This window comes from Dama dama, chromosome 19, assembly GCF_033118175.1.
Source record: "Dama dama isolate Ldn47 chromosome 19, ASM3311817v1, whole genome shotgun sequence".
Taxonomy (NCBI): Eukaryota; Metazoa; Chordata; class Mammalia; order Artiodactyla; family Cervidae; genus Dama; species Dama dama.
This window is the reverse complement of record NC_083699.1, coordinates 16,648,081-16,661,329: the sequence shown is the minus strand read 5'-3', so window position 1 is coordinate 16,661,329 and position 13,249 is coordinate 16,648,081.

Genomic DNA, 13,249 nt, shown 5'->3' with positions numbered 1-13,249 from the left:
TAAAGTCCATTTTTGAGAAAAACTTAGTAAAGGAAGTGTAGAGGGAACATACCTCAACAGAATAAAGTTTGTTGTTGACAAGAACATACTCAATGATAAAAAACTAAAAGTTTTTCCTCTGAGATCATAATAAGGATCAGAATCTCCACTCTTGCCATTTTTATTCAATATAGGATCAGATGTCTTATCCAGAGCTATTGGGAAAGAAAAAGAAATAGCAGTTATCCAAATTGGAAAGGAAGAGTTAAAACTTTTGCTTTGTGCAAATGACATGCTAAAATATTTCAGTTCAGTTCAGTTGCTCATTCGTGTCTGACTCTTTGCGACCCCGTGAACCGCAACACACCAGGCCTCCCTGTCCATCACCAAATCCCGGAGTTTACCCAAACTCCTGTCCATCGAGTCAGTGATGCCATCCAGCCATCTCATCCTGTCGTCCCCTTCTCCTCCTGTCCCCAATCCCTCCCAGCATTAGCGTCTTTTCCAAGGAGTCAACTCTTCACATGAGGTGGCCAAAGTATTGGCATTTCAGCTTCAGCATCAGTCCTTCTAATGAACATCCAGGAATCAAACAGTAATAAATAGCATTTTGCTTTGTAGTCAAACAGAAAATGCTTTCAATCTCTGCCTGGCCATTTACTACATTTGTTGCTTAAAGATAATTAACATGGGACTTATTTCCATTAACTCTAGAATGGTAAATACCATCCAAGTTATGGTACCATCACAGTGTCTGGTGTATAAATCAGCATTGAAGTGTATATGTGGAATCCTCTCAAGTGTACACCTTTGTGAGGATGTGTCCTCAGCCATGCAACCTTCTATTCCTGTCTCAGGGTTGTGCCACTTGGGCCAGGACATGCCTCTGTCCTTGCCACATGCCTGGCTTTCACTCACCTGGCCATAGGCGCACACACACCTTCACAAAAAAGAGAGGTCTTTTAACTAGAGCCCGGTGGAGTGGAAGCTCTTCAGCTACAACCCAGTCACCTTAGATTTCCCTAAGAGTAGGGGTTTGATCATGTTCTTCTAACTAGTATTTCATATATTCCTGGCTGCATTCTTTTTATTTATATTGCAGGCATGCTTTGGACATTGAACAATGAGGTTCCAAAATACTGTGACCAGATCCAAAGCCTGGAACTTAGAGTTTTTTTTTTTTTTTTTTTTTTCCCAAAATCACAAACAGTAGAAGTGTGCAGTCAGGATGTCTGATCCAAATTCCCATAGTGAATACACTTTAATGAAGATCTGAAGAATTTTCTAAAGTCATGTGATTTAAAAGAAAAGAATCAAACAATCTGTCCTGATGAAGCACTTGTGAACAGGAAGGCCGAATTTGTGTAGCATGTTAGTTTCTTCTTTTTATTTCAAACATAGAGAGATCACCCCTAATTTGGGGTGTTCCAATGTAAACACTTCCATTTTTGTGATATTAACTAAAATAATTAAGGCCTCAAGTAAACCAAGGATAGCATGTATTTGAAAGGATGAAAACACATCATTTATATTAACTATCCTCCCAATGGAATTATGGATTTTAAAATATTTTCCATATCATGGGGGTAAAACTATTATTGTCCTGGTCATCATCAATTCTAGTAGTACCAGAAAAGAATTAACAGTTGAGAGCAGGACTGATGGATCACCGAACTGAAAGACCAGGGATGATGGTGACACTTTTGTTTTTTTTTAATATATTCAATATCATAGTGTGCATATAGCATGAGTAGGATATCTCTACAGAGGAAATGTTGCACTATCTGTCTGCATTTTTGTATCAACTGTACCTGGCACCCTATAATATGAAGGGAGAAAGGTGGAGTTATATGACACTGGGGTAACATAATAATATGCCTCCAGAACAGAGAGTTCAGTGTCCTTCGTATTAACTGCCTGTTACCTCTGCTGCCTTTGGAATCAGTGTACAGTGACCAGATAGGGATGGTGAACATATAGAATGGGGGTGATATCTTCTTTTTATGTGGCTTAATTGCCAAGCATCTAAAGATTAATTTTCTGTGCTATGTAGGAATTTTATTACTTTAATATTTGTTTACTGTCCTATTTTTATTGAATTGTAGTTTGTTTACAGTGTTGTGTTAGTTTCAGGTGTAATGAAAAGTGAGTAAGTTACACATCTATCCTAAATCGTTTCAGTTGTGTCTGATTCTTTGTGACCCCATGGACTATAGCCCACAGAATTCCTCTTTCCATGGGATTCTCCAGGCAAGAATACTGGAGTGGGTTGCCATTTCCTTCCTCAGGGGATCTTCCCAACCCAGGGATTGTATCTATGTTTATTTACATATGTTCCTTTTCAGATTATGTTTTATCACAGGTTATTACAAAATATTGAGTATAGTTGCCTGTGATATACAGTGGGTCTTTATTGATTATCTGTTATTTGTATACACACACATATAGTAGTGCAAGGCAAGTGAAAATCACTCAGTCGTGTCTGACTCTTTGTGGAATATACAGTCCATGAAATTCTCCAGGCCAGAATATGTAAGTGGGTAGCCATTCACTTCTCCATGGGATCTTCCCAATCCAGGGATCAAACCCAGGTCTCCCACATTGTAGGCAGATTCTTTACTAGCTGAGCCACAAGGGAATGTGTATCTGTTAATCTCAAGTTCCTGATTTATTCTTCCCCCTTTTCCCCTTTGGTAAACATAGACTTCTTTTCTATTTTTGTTGGTGTATTTCTGTTTTGGAAATAAGTTCATTAGTATCATTTTTTTTTTTTTTAGTATTTTTTTTTTAGATTTAGTGTAAGTGACATTTCATATTTGTCTCTGCCTGGCTCACTTCCCTTAGTATGAAAATCTCTCTATACATATACACACCAGATCTTTATCCATTCATCTCTCAGTGGACATTTAGTTCCTTCCATGTCTTAGCTATTGCAGACACTGATGTGATGAATATTGGGGTGCATGAGCCTTCTGGAATTACATAGCTTAGTTAAAAATTTCAATACTTTATTGCTAAAAAATGCTCACTATTATTGGAGAATTCAACAAGTTTCAGTCTTTCTTTCTGGTGGAGACTCTTGCCTTTATGTTGATGGCTACTTACTGATCAAGGTGGTGGCACAAAAGGTTGGGGTGATTGTGGCAGTTTATTAAAATAAGGCAACAATGAAGTTTGCCACAAGTAGTCTTCCTTTCACAAATGATTTGTCTGTAGCTTTTAATGCTGTTTGATAGCACTTTACCCACAGTAGAACGTCTTTCAAAATTGGAGTCAGTCCTCTGAAACCCTAGCATTGTATAATTAACTAAGTTTCTGTAATATTCTTTTTTGTCTTTTAAGTAAGCTTTACAGCATCTTCATCTGCAGGAGAAGAATCCAAGAGGGAATCTTTTCGTTGCCCTGCATAAGTAGCAACTTTTCTTCCATTAAACTTTTCTCAAGAGATTGTAGCTGTTAGCATTTTTAAATTATACTTCTAGTTCTAGTTTTCTTGCTATTTTCTCCTCATTGAAACTGCTTCATGAATCAACTTCTTTAAAACTCCTGTTTCTCTTGATGTTTTGTTCTCTTTCCCACAAATCATGAATGTTCTTAATGGTCTGTAGAGTGGTGAATCTTTTCCAGAAAGTTTTAAATTAGCAGCCTGCTCATATCTATCAGAGGAATCACTTTCTATGACAACAAAAATGTATTTATACCAAGTACATCTTGAAAGTTGAAATTACTTCTTGATCTTTGGGCTCCAGAATGAATGTTGTATTAGAAGGCATGAAAATAACATGGATCTCATTGTCCATCTCCATCAGAGCTCTTTGGTGACCACGTTCATTGTCAGTGAGCAGCAATATTTTGAAAGGAATCTTTTTCTCTGAGCAGTAGGTCTCAACAGTAGCCTTAAAATATTAAGTGAACTATGCTATAAACTGATGTGTTGTCATCTTGGCTTTGTTGTTCAATTTCTAGAGGAACAGGTACAAATTGATTGAGAATAATTCTAAAAGATCCTAGATGGTAGGGTCCTTAAGAATTATCTACCATTAGGGATGATAGATAAGCATTGGATTCAACTTAAATTCATCAGCTGCCTTAGCCCCTAACAAGACAGCCAACCTGTACTTTGAAGCTTTGAAACCAAGCATTGACTTCTCTGCAGATGTGAAGGGTCTAGATGTCATCCGCTTCCAATATGAGGCTGTTTCTTTTACATTAAACATCTGTTGTTTAGTGTGGTCACCGTTTTTAATTATCTTAGCTAGATGTTCTAAAAAACTCAATGCAGCGTCTACATCAACATTTTGTTTCAACCTGAACTTTTATATTATGGAGATGATCTCTTAAACCTCATGAGTCAACATCTGCTGTTTTAAACCTTTTTTTTTTTTTTTCTGCAGCCTTCTTGAAATTCAAGAGAGGTAAGCACTTGCTATGGATTAGGAGAATGTGTCTGATTTGATCTTTTGTCTAGAGTCCTAAAACTTTCTCCATATCAGCAGCAAGGCAGTTTTGCTTTCTTATCATTTGTGTGCTCAATAGAGTAACACTTTTGATTTCTTTCAAGAACTTTTCCATTGTATTCACATCTTCACTGTCTTGTGTAAAATACCTAGCTTTAGGCATATCACAACTTTAGAAATGCCTTCTTCGCTAAGCTTAATCATTTCTAGCTCTTGATTAAAGTGAGAGACGTGAATTTTTCTTTCACTTGAACACTTACAGGACACTGTAGAGTTATTAATTGTCCTGATTTCAAAATTGTGTCTCAGGGAAAAGGGAAGCCCAAGGATAGGAAGAGAGATGGAGAATAGCTGGTTGGTGGAGTAGTCAGAACACACACATGCATCAGTATCTCATATGGGCACGGTTTGAGGTGTTCCCCAAAAAATTGCAATTGTAACATAAAAGTTGACTGATCACAGATCACCATAAGAAATATGATAATAATGTAAAAGTCTGACATATTGTAAGAAATACCAAAATGTAACACAGAGACATGAAGTGAGCAAATGTTGTTGGAAGATGGCACTGATAGAGCTGTCACAGACCTTCATTTTGAAAAAAAAAAAAAAAAGAAAGAAAGAAAGAAAAAAAAAAACCAAAACTCAATATCTGCAAAGTGCAATAAAGCCAGGAGCAATAAAGCGAGGTATGTGTGTACACAGTATCCATGCGCTGGTTGGTGGACTGTGAGGATCATCTTAAAATGAGGTCTCTGTTTCAGTGTCAGCAGTCGATAGTTGATGCTAAGATAGGATCCAAGTATAAATATAATCATATTCTGTTTCTTCTCCATGTTCCCCTCATGAACCTTTTCTTTTGTTCAGACTCAATACCAGACAAAAAAGAAAGGTACAAGAGCAATAAAAACCATGAAGGCTGGGGCTAGTGTGGAGTTTTTCTGAGTTGTTAAAGAAGAAAAAAAGTAAATTTAAGGTTTGGGAAGAAGAAAAAGGGCTTTAAAAGAAAAGGGCTTTTAAAATATAGTCTTATAATCTTAAATAAAATACTTAAAATTTTAGAATAAAAGCCAGATTCTCCTAGAGTAAAAAAAAAAAAAATATTTCCATATATAAATATAAATACAAGAATACATATATTTATTTTTAAACAAATAAAAACATATGTGTGCTACATAAAAATTTAAGAGTAGGTCATGGAAAGTAGTGAGAAGAGCAGAGGTGGTAGAACCATAGCTATTTCTTTTAACAAGTAAATTGGAACAAATATCAATGTATCTGAGAAATACATGGCTGCTGTGTTCTTTTTGGTGCATTTACTGTATTTTATAATTGAAGGTGAATGTAATATTTCCACTTCATTCAACATTTATTAAAAGCCTACTGTCTGTTGCCCTACTAGTACAGGACATTAATAATATTAATAATACTAATACATTAGTAATACTAATGTACTGCTGTCAGGACTGGGGCTGTGCCTTTGAGAAGGCAGATTGAACCCTATTCCCAATCCTGAGAACTTATATCCTCAGGAACCATTAAAATTACTTTTGAAATTATCACACTCAGGAGCATGAAAACAGAAAAATGACAGATTTTTAAAATAAAGTGAAATGTTCCTCAGTTGCTCACAGATTTTTATTGAGTACCGCACTATCTTCCAGGCACTGATCGATGTATTGTGAACACAAAGGATATTAGAATAAAAACATATTTTTAATTAACAAATACTCCTTGGCCTGTAAAATTTACTACAAGAATCAGTTCCTACTGTTATGAAACATTTTCCTAGAAAGATAAAGAATTTAGAAAATAATAACTAAGCATTTGATCCTCTATGAGGGCATTAAGTTAGTAAGTCAGTATGAGCTTAGAGATGTGGGCTTGGAGATGTTAATACTGCAGTGAAACAAGAATCCCTTTTAGAAAAGGGTGCTAGACAGTAATGTATTTTTTGGGATTGTTATGGCAGACATGCCTTCTCCAATTTTAATATTTGCCAGATTTTTGTCATACCTCTTCAACTTTACTGTAATAAGAATCTTACTGGAAAACCACAATGATCAAGGCATGGAGATAGTCAGAACTCATTTCTCCTTCCTGTATTGACTCTGAGTAAGAACAATTAGAAATATGAAGTGCTCCTGTCTTCAAACCAGAAATGAAATACAGGAGACCAAAGAGAACATGCTGCAGCTGTTACTTGATTCCTTTCTTTCCAGATGCCAGAAAGGCCTGTTTTCTTCTTCCTTTTCCCTCTCCTTTTTCTTTGCCTTCCTCTTTCCAGATGCCAGCAAAGCCTGTTTTCTTCTTCTTTTTCCCTCTTCTTTTTCTTCGCCTTCCTCTTCTTCCTTCTTCTGTCTTTTGTCCTCCTCTTCTTTTCCCATATTCCTCCTCTTCTTTCTTGTTCAGAAATGTAATATCATTATATTATTTTCAGTACAACATAATGATTTGGTACTCATTTATATATATTGTGAAATGATCAGCATAATAAGTTAGGTTAACATCTATCACTTGGAGAAGGAAATGGCAACCCATTCCAGTATTCTTGCCTGGGAAATCCCACAATCACCATACATGGTCATTTTATATAGATAGATAGATAGATAGTGATAAGAACATTTGTTTAAGATCTACTCCCTTAGCAACTTTCAAATATACAGTATAATATTAACTGTAATCACCATGATGTACATTGCACTCTCAAGGGTTATTTATTCAATAACTGGAAGTTTTTACCTTTCACCAGTTTCAACTGTCTTGCCCCTCCTCCAACACTCACTGACTCCTCTGCCAGCCACCAATCCATTCTCTGTATCTATAGCTCAGTGTTTCATTTGGTTTTAGATTCCACATATAAGTGAGATCATATGGTATTTGTCTTTCTCTGTCTATTTCACTTAGAATAATGCTCTCAGGAATCACTATGTCATCACAAATGTCAAGATTGCCTTCATTTTATATGGATGAATAATACTCCACTGTGTGTATGTCCATTCATCCACTGTTGGATATCTACATTACTTCTGTATCTTGGCTATTGTAAAATATGCTACAGTCTTCATGGAGATGCATATATCATTGGGTGTGCTAAGTTGCTTCTGCTCTGTCCGACTCTTTGCGACCCCATGGATTGTAGCCCTGCCAGGCTCCTCTGTCCATGGGATTCTCCAGGCAAGAATAGTGGAGTGGGTTGTTGTACCCTCTTCCAGGAGATCTTCCCAATCCAGGGTTTGAACCTATATTTCAGGTGGGTTCCTTACCACTAGTGCCCCCTGGGAAGCCCATATAACATTGAGTAAAGATGTTTTTTGCCTTCAGAAAATACCTAGAAGTAGAACTTCTGGATCATACAATAGTCCTATTTTTAATATTTTGAGAAACCTCCATATTGTTTTCTGTAGTGGCTGTACTACTTTACATTCCCATCAACATCTCACAAGGGTCCCTTTTTCTTCACATGCTAGCCAACAATTGTTATTTGTTATCTTTTTGACCAGAGTCTTCCTAAAAGACAGCTTCCTAACAGGCAGCTTCCCTGGTGGTTCGGTTGGTAAAAAATCTGACTGCAATGCAGGATACTGGATTTGATCCCTGGGTTGGGAAGATCCCTGCGGAAGAGAATGGCAATGCATTCCAGTATTGTTGCCAGGAGAATTCCATGGACAGAAGGACCTGGTGGGCTATAGTCTATGGGTTCGCAGAGTCTAACAACTGAGCGACTAACACGCAGACACAGACACGCACACAGATACACACACACACACACACACACACACACACACCCTAACAGATAAGAGGTGATATTTCATTGTGGTTGCGTCTTGATGATTCATAATGTTGAGCACATTTTCCTGTACCTATTGACTACCTGTATTTCTTCTTTGGAAAATTGTTCACATTAAAAAAATAAAATAAAAATAAAAACAACTTTATTTTTTTTGCTGTTGAGTTGAATGAATTCTTTATACATATATATTTGGATATTGACCCTTTATTACATGTATGATTTGCATTATTTTCTCCCATTCAGCAAGTAGGCTTTTCATTTTATCAATGATTTCCTTTGCTTTGTAGTTGCTTTTCATTTTGATGTAGTCCTACTTGTTTATTTTTGTTTCTATGCCCTTTTCTTTTGGTGTAAAATATAAAAAGTCTGTTGAGTTTGCCACTTATATTTTCTTCTAGGAGTTAAGATTTCAAGTCTTTACATTTAAGTTTTTATCCATTTTGAGTTAATTTTTATGTGTGGTGTAAGACAGTGGTCCAGTTTCATATTCATTGTCATGCTGTTAACCAATTTCCCCAGCACCATTTATTGAAGAGACAGTCTATTCCCTATTGTGTACTTCTGGCTAGTATTTTAAAATAAATTAATTAACCATATATGTGTGGGTTTATTTCTGGGTTCTGTATTCTGTCCCATTGATCTATTTGTCTGTTTTTATGCTGGTATCATATTATTTTTCAAGATTCTAGCTTGGTAATACAGTTTGAAGTCAGGAAGTATGATGCCTCTAGTTTTATTTTTTCTCAAAATTACTCTGGCTCTTTGGAATCTTTATGATTTCATAAAAATTATAGGATCATTTGCTCTATTTCTGTGAAAAATGCCATTGATATTTTGATGGAGATTTCACTGAATCTAGATTGTTTTAGATAGTGTGGACATTTTAGCAATATTAATTCTTCAGTCTGAGAACATGGAATAACTTTCCATTTATTTGTGTCATCTTCAGTTTCTTTCATCAGTAGGTCCAGTTTCCCACAATATGAGTCTTTCACTTCCTTGGTTACACTTATTTCGAGTTATTTTATTCTTTTTGATGAAATTGTAAATGACATTGTTTTCTTAACTTCTGGTAATTCAGTATTACTAGAATAGGAACAGATTTTTGTATAATGATTTTGTATCCTGCAACTTAACTGAATTTATTAGTTCTAACAGTATTTTTGGTGTAATCTTTAGGTTTTTCTATGTATAAAATTATATTATCTGCAAATAGTGATAATTTAACCTTTATCTTTCCAATTACGATGTCTTTTTTAATTTCTTTTTCCTACCTAATTACTCTGACTAGAACTATAAGGACTGTGTTGAAATAAAAGTGGCCAAAATGTGCATCTTGTCCTGTTCCTGACATTAAAGGAATTTATCCATTTCTTCTGGGTTATTTTATTGGTGCATAATTATTCATTATAGCTTCTTATAAATATGTGTATGTCTGGGGTATCAGTCATAACAGCTCCTCTTTCATTTCTGATTTTATTTGAATTATTATTATTATTTTTTGGTGAATCTAAAGGTTTGTTAATTTTGTTTATCTTTTAAAAAAACTAGCTCTTAATTTCACTGATCTATTTCTTTTTGTTTCTATTTCATTTATTTCTATATGATCTTTGTTATTTTCCTCCTACTAACTTTTGGCTTTGTTCTTCTTTTTCTAATTCCTTGAGGAGAACTGCTTTTGTTGCATCCTATAAGTTTTGGTATTTTTGTTTTCCTAATTTGATTCATTCTAGGTGTATTTTTATTATTCTTGTGATTTTTTTTTTTTTTCTTGGACCCATTGGTTGTTCAGTAGTTCAGTAACATGTGGTTTAATCTCCACATATTTGTCAATTTTCCAGTTTTCTTTGTGTAATTTCTAGTGTTCCACCACTGTGGTCAGAGAATATATTTGATATAATTTAAATCATATTAAATTTAGTAAGACATATGATCTATACTGAAGATTATTCCAAGCACTTTTGAGAAGACTGTGTATTATGTTGCTTTTGTATGGAGTGTTTTGTGTGTTTTCCTATTGATTTTTCTGTCTGGAAAATTCATCCATTGATGAGAATGTGGTATTAAAATCTGTTATCATTGTATTTCTGCATATTCCTCCCTTTAGGAACATTAATATTTGCTTTGTATTTATTAGGTATATCTGGTGCATCTGGTGCACATATTTAGCATTGTTATATTCTGCTGTTGGAGTGACTATTTTATCATTATTAGTAATCTTTTTTGTCTCTTATTACAGTGTGTTTTAATATCTATTATTTTGAAGTAAGTATAGTTATCACAACTTTCTTGGATTTTTCAGTTGCAAGGACTATCTTTTTCTACCACTTTATTTTTAGTCTATGTGAGTCCTTACATCTGAAGTGAATGTCTTGTAGGTATAATATAGATTGATTTGTTTTTTATCCATTCAGCCACTGTCTGTCTCTAGAAGATTTAGTCCATAATGGACTTAAATTGACTCTTGATAGGTATGCATTTATTGACATTTTCTTAATTATTTTTTAGTTGTTTTGTAATTTCTCTGTTCCTCATTTCAACTCTTGCTCTTTTTTTCATGATGAATGTTTTCTGTAGTGGTTTGCTTAGATTTCTGTTGTTAATCACTTGTGTATCTACTATAGGCTCTAGTTTGGTGGTTAACATGGGGCTGACTTAAAATAACTTATATTTATAATGGTCTGTCTTAAGTTGATAACAGGTTAAGTTTGAATGCATTCTAAAGCTTGACATTTTTATTCTACTCCCACATTTTGGTATTATAATTTACATCTTTTTATCTTGTGTAATCCCTTAAATTATTATAATTAATTTTTCTCTCCTTTGTCTCTTAACCTTTGTGCTAACTGCAGGTAATTAACCCACTAAGATTTCAGCATTAGATAACTCTGAATTTTACTATATACATTTACCTTTAGATTGTAATCACTACTTTCAGTATTCCCTGTTGCTAATGTGTGCCATTTTATTTCGGCTTACAGAAGTTCCTTTAATAATCCTTGTAAGACTGACTTAGTGATATGAATTCCTTTAGATTTTGCTTATCTGCAAAAAGTCTTTAACTCTGTTTCAGATGTGAAAGACAACTTTGCTGAGTAGATTGTTCTTGGTTGACACTTTTATTTTCTTTCAAGCTTCTCTAATAGCTCAGTTAGTAAAGAATCTGCCTGCAATGCAGGAGACCCCTATTCAATTCCTGGGTTGGGAAGATCCACTGGAGAAGGGATAGCCTACCCACTCCAGTATTCTTGGGCTTCCCTTGTAATTCAACTGGTAAAGAATCCGCCTGTGATGTGGGAGACCTGGGTTTGATCCCTGGGTTGGGAAAATCCCCTGAAGGGAAAGGCTACCCACTCCAGTATTCTTGGCCTACAGAATTCCATGGACTGTATAGTCCATGGGGTTGCAAAGAGTCAGACATGACTGAGCAACTTTCACTTCATTTTATTTTCTTTGAGCTCTTTGAATATGTCTTTTCTGGTCTGCAAAATTTTTGCTGAAAAATCTTCTGATAGCCCCATGGGGGTTGCCTTGTACACTCAGTTCAGTTCAGCCACTCAGTCATGTCCGACTCTTTGCGACCCCATGGACTGCAGTATGCCAGGCTTCCCTGTCCATCACCAACTCCCGGAGTTTACTCAAACTTATGTCCATTGAGTCAGTGATGCCATCCAAGCATCTCATCCTCTCATCCCCTTCTCCTCCTACCTTCAATCTTTCCCATCATCAGGATCTTTTCACATGAGTCAGTTCTTCGCATCAGATAGCCAAAGTATTGAAGTTTCAGCTTCAGCATCAGTTCTTCCAATGAATAGTCACAAGTTGTTTTTCTCTTGCTATTGTAAGAATTCCCTTCTTTCTTTAACTTTTGGCACTTTAATTGTGTGACTTGATGTGAGTCTCCTTGTTCATCTTATTTGGAACCTTCTGGACTTCCTAGTTCTGGATGCACTTCTCTAGGTTAGAGAAATTTCAACCATTATTTTTCTGCAAATAAATTTTCTGTCCCTTTCTCTCACTCTTCTCTTTCTGAGACCCCTGAAATGCAAATACTGGTTCGCTTGACAATGTTCCCCAAACCCCTTAAGCTATATCAGTCTTTTTATTTTATTTTTCTTTTTTTCGCTCTGATTGGGTGAGTTCCACTCACGTATCTTAGAGCTCACTGGGCCTTCTTCTACTTCATTAAGTCTTCTGCTGAATTGCCTTTTCTTCTAGTTCATTGTTTCTAATTTTTAGTTGTGACTTCTGTTACTTTATTATATTTTCTCTGTTGAAATTCTTAGTTTGTTCATTCATTCTCCCAAGCTCAGTGAATATCTGTATGACCATTTTTGAACTGTTAGAAAAATCACTTATCTCCAATTTATTAAGATCTGTATATGAGATTGTACCTTGTTGTCTTATTTGGAACTTCTTTCTCTGTTTCTTCATTTTCCTTGACTCCCTATGTTGGATTTCATGCAGTAGATAAACAATTACCTTTCCCATCCTTGAAAGAGTGTCCTCATTTAGGAGATGACTTTATTGTTCAAATCCTTCCCTTTTCTTGGTTGACTTGTAAACCTTTGTGGTTGTCCAAGCAGTCTACTTTATCTTTTAGTGGCTCTCAGTCATTAAGGGTATAATGACACTTCTCAGTGTCCCAAAGGATTCAAGTTGGCATCTAGATTCAGGATGTTTGGAAGCCAGACCCTTGGGTACCAGCTTTTAAAGTATGCAAATATATACAGTTCTGTGGGACCAATAACATAAGATCTGCTGGGACCAGTGCCAAGTGATCAGGAGACATTTCCCTGGGAAACAGTCACAAAACCTGTGCCATTGGATATAACAACCAGAGCACAGGATATGTATAAAATTCTCCTTCAAGGGATAATGTGCCTTTGCAGTGCAACAGTTGGAGAGCATGAAGACCTGTCCTCCAATGTCTCTGAAGAGGATTACAGTCAGATAATAGATGCTAATAGATCACAACAAAATACGAAAAATTCTTAAAGAGATGGGAATACCAGACCGC